We start from the raw sequence: 4,643 nt of genomic DNA on the forward strand, positions 1-4,643 counted from the left end.
AAAAAATAAAATAAAATAAAAATAAAAATAAAATAAAATAAAAATAAAATAAAATAAAAATAAATAAAAAGATAGAGTTATACTAAATTCAAAATACAGTGTGATAAAAAGGCCAGATATTCTAATCAAAGAGTACTATACAACACACCAGAGACTTCCTGGAATGGAGCAACACTTCCTCCTTATTGGTCACACGTGCACAGACCCTATGTTCAAAGAGGGAGCATGCTGCGGCTCTAAGGAAACATTATTTTTAGGGAGACATTAGTCAACTCAGTTAATCTCCTCTTGGACAAGCAGAGGAGCATGATCCCCTTGTTCATATTCAGAAGGAGGTTTACACAGTTATCTTTCCTAACCCACTGCCCAGGCCTGAGACCAATCTTGTTTTGGCTACCTATACCCGTATGATAAGGCCACACTGGGAGATCTTGTGGCAGTTCTTATTGGCATGGCTGTCCTCTTGCTGTCCCTATGGCTCTGCTGTGGACATCCTTCCACTTGGAAATGTCTTTCTCATGAAAAAAAAAATTCATTCCTTGACTTGAGCACACAAACACAGAATTCTGTGAACTCTAGAATCTTCTGTTGACCACTAGAATTATGGTTTGTACATGGGAGTAAGCACAGAATTATTTTAGATTATTCAAAGACTTGGGTCACGGTCGAGCTCTGTCCTTAAGTCTGTAAAGGAAGTAAATCAAGGTGTCTGTGCTCAGAAACAAGAACACTTGGACTAACCTGTTTGACCATGATGTTGTGAAGATATATATCAGCTGGGAACAAAAGACCCAGATAAAATCTTCAGTTAAAATGAGCAGTAAGAATGTGGAATGGCCGTAAACCTATAGTACTGTGGAGTTTAACTTTATTTTATGGTATGAGGTCCTTTGATGATCTAGTAAAAGCTACAATATACTTTTCCTAGGCAATGTGCCTGTCTACACTCACACGCACACGCACACGTGCACGCATGCACACACACACTCACCACCTCTGTTTCTAAACACGGGGGAGTTAAATTGCTCTGGAATACAAAAAGTGGCCTGTTCCCACCCTCTAGTTACAACGTGACTTTTAGCTGAATGTAGGGGTATACACCTGTAATTCCAGCACATGAGAGACAAGAGCAGAAAGACTGCCATAAATTTGACACTGTTCTCCTTCATATAATGAGTTCAAGACCAGCCAGCTAGGAATATAAAGTTGAGACCCTGTTTGAAGGACAGGGACATCTTTTAGCTAGGATCGGTAGTATGCCTCCACAGTCACAGCCCTGGGGCAGGAAGGCAAAAGAGCACTTGGGTCCAAGAGTTTGAACCCATTCGGAAAGCACAGAAAGACCCTTTCTCAAATTAAAAAAAAAAAAAGTCTCCGGAGTCTTTTTTGCAATATGCCCATTTCAGCAAAATTTACACATTTCTCTCCCCTCCGCACCTGGGTAAAACTTATCTGATGAAGATGATTTCATAATGATGGCTATGTGGTATTAGTAGTAGATATAATTTCTTTTTTTAATTTTTTTCTTTTTGAGACAAATATTTTTGTGCATCCCTGACTGTCCTGGAACTAGCTCTTTTAGGCCAGGCTGGCCTTGAACTCACAGAGATCCACCTGCCTCTGCCTTCTAAGTGCTGGGATTAAAGGCATGTGCCCCCACCACCCTGCTTGCAAAGCCTTTCTGATAAAGAAAACTTTTTTAGTAAAAGAAAAAAGTGGATTTCACATATTTTCTGTATTATTTACTAAGCCCTTATCACCCTAAAATCCTTTCATGAATATGGATTTACTAGATTCTCACTAAAAGCCAAATAGCATCAGGAGCTAGGGGAATAACCTTTTCACAACTGAGTCCTTGAAAAGGTAGGTTTGCCACCCTTCCAGTAAGAAAAATGTGAAACTAGGGTGTTGCCCCAGACCTGATGCCAAATCCTAGGCTCCTTTGTTAGAGCATGGAGGCCATTGTGTGTCTAATACTCTTCCAGTTTTCAAGCTGCCATTGGGCACTTGGCAGTCAAAATATAGTATAACTTCAGAGAAAGCATAATTGTCCTAGGTATTCATTGATCTGCTTTCTGGGTAGCTTTAAACTGGGAACAAGGTGGCGCTGACAATTCCCTTCATCTCCTCAAGCATAGAACCAACTCCTCCCAGATCTTACAAAGATGGCTGGGAGCCCTGACCTCTGAGCTGTGTTGGTTCTTCCATAGCAAGGGCCAGGCCGGAAAACATAAACCCGTGGGTTTATGTCAACACAAATGGCTACTGTCAGCTCCTTTTTTTTTTTTTTTTTTTTTTTTAAAAAAAAAATAAGCATTGACAGGTGAGGGGGCAGGGAGGGAAGTCTTAGCCCAAGCAGGTACCTTGCCTGAGGCCTCAGAGAGCCAAAGAGAAAAAGAAACCTGCCTCTCTCCTGTGGGGCTTCAATGGCAAGGGAATCACTCTCTCCAATCTCCACTGTTCTCACCTGGCAGAGAACAGCAAACTCCCTATTTTCTTGACCTCATGGGGGGAAAAGTATAGTGTTTCTCAATGTGTTGTCCCCAAGACCACAGTACCAGCAGAACCACACCAAAGTGCTATTGAACAAATAGATTCCAGGCCTTCCTCACACCTTGGATCCCTGAGCCTGTGTGGCATGTGTGGAGGATGTGTACATGTGTGTCTGAGGGTGTGTGGGTCCATGGGCAGACATTTAGAATTGTAACACTGTTACAGCTAGGCTTATCGGCAGCCAAGCTCTGCTATCTGCCTGTCTCTACTCCCCAACCTCCAGTGCTTGAGTTACAAGGACTCACACCCGTGCAAGCCTTGCTTTACTGTGTGTGGGTAATAGAGATTCAAACTCAGGTCCTCATGCTTACATACCAGACATTCTATCCACTGAGCTGTCTCCTAATCCCTAAAAATCCCTTTTGAAAGACCTCAGAGAGTACCTTCACAAGAACCATTTTAGGAGGGTTTCTCCTCAAGTTCTTCTTTTTCTCATCTTAAAATTATATCATATATTCTTTTGATTGCACAAACCTGTACATCCACAATAGCTTTGATGAGCCCATGCATCTCAGTCTGTGGACTTTTTTTTTTTTAACTTTTGTACCTGGCTCTCACCCTCTCCTTTCCTCTCAATACTTCCCCCTCTACCAGAGCTCTGGCAATATATATCTCAGACTATTGAGTTTCCAGTCCTTTAATCTTCAACACACATGAACACAAACTACACTTGACATACACACATAGAGGTACTGCATTTTATATGACTAAAACAGAACTCCTTAAGATTTCTTTCCGATTTCTGCTTTTTTCACTCAATAAAACCTGAAAGGGAAGGTTCTAAATTCTAAGAATCAGCTTCAGTTTGCTCTTTTAGATGGTTTCGTATGGTTTCGCAATGGGTGTGAATCATAACTTAATCCCTTCCTACTCACGGACACACGCTGTTCTCAGCTCCCTATTCCTATAAACATTAAAGAAATTAGAATCTTTATTCATCCCCATAAGACAGAGGACTATGTAAGTGGTTGCTATCCATATTCTTTTTTTTGTTTGTTTGTTTGTTTTTTATTTTGTTTTTGTTTTTTTTCGAGACAGGGTTTTTTCTGTAGCTTTGGAGCCTGTCCTGGAACTAGCTCTGTAGACCAGGCTGACCTCGAACTCACAGAGATCTGCCTGCCTCTGCCTCCCGAGTGCTGGGATTAAAGGCGTGCATAACTCATATTAGGTTGCTTGCTAAATAATACAATGCTTACTTGAGTCATAATTCATATTGAAGTATTCCTCCCTTATTACCTGTTATATATACAAGCATATAGGTATAGACCTAAGTATACAGGTAGGTGTATAGGGAGCTGATGTGACTGGTTATAAAAATATATAATATATTGAATTTTATTCATTTATTTGTGTATATGTGTGTGCGCACATGTGCACATGCTCTTGCACGTGTGTGTGGAACCCAGAGGATGACATTTAGGAGTCGGTTCTCTCCAATCTTGGTGAGTCCTGGGGATGGGACTCCAGTGTGTGCATGTGTGAGGTACCCAGAGGACAATGTTTATGAGTTGAGTCCTGTGGATAGAACTCCAGCTGTCCAGCTTTGCAAACAGCTCTATCTTGCTGGCCCAACATTGAATTTTAAATGATCTCCATTTCATGGTGTTCCAATTTCCCCACGTACCCTGGTGTTGCACGTCAGAATCTCTCTATGACTACACGACACATGCAAAGAGTGATTCCTGCAGCATTGTAAGGGATGAAAGGAAGAAAACAGATGACAGCAACTAGCAAAAGCACCAAGAATAACCCACCTTCCAAATTTCAGAAAATCTTAGAGAAAGAGGGAGAAGGATGGATAGGGAAGGAGGGGAGGGAAAGAGAGCGAGGAAGATGGGGAAAGAGAGAGAGAGAGAGAGAGAGAGAGAGAGAGAGAGAGAGAGAGAGAGAAGAGATGGATGGATAGATAAGTGCATATAAAAACAAATACACACTCCTTATATTTGGCCATCCCTGGCAGCAGTTGAATCTGGTGGGATCTGTTTTTCTGCAGTGTTAAATATATAGGATCAGGCAGGGGCAAGGGACACTTTAGGGAAGCAACAGCTTTTTTCCTCTTTTCTCTTCCTCACTTGACAGCCTTTAATATA

Source organism: Alexandromys fortis, unplaced genomic scaffold, assembly GCF_014885135.2.
Source record: "Alexandromys fortis isolate MF-2015 unplaced genomic scaffold, M_Fortis_MF-2015_v1.1 scaffold_37, whole genome shotgun sequence".
Taxonomy (NCBI): Eukaryota; Metazoa; Chordata; class Mammalia; order Rodentia; family Cricetidae; genus Alexandromys; species Alexandromys fortis.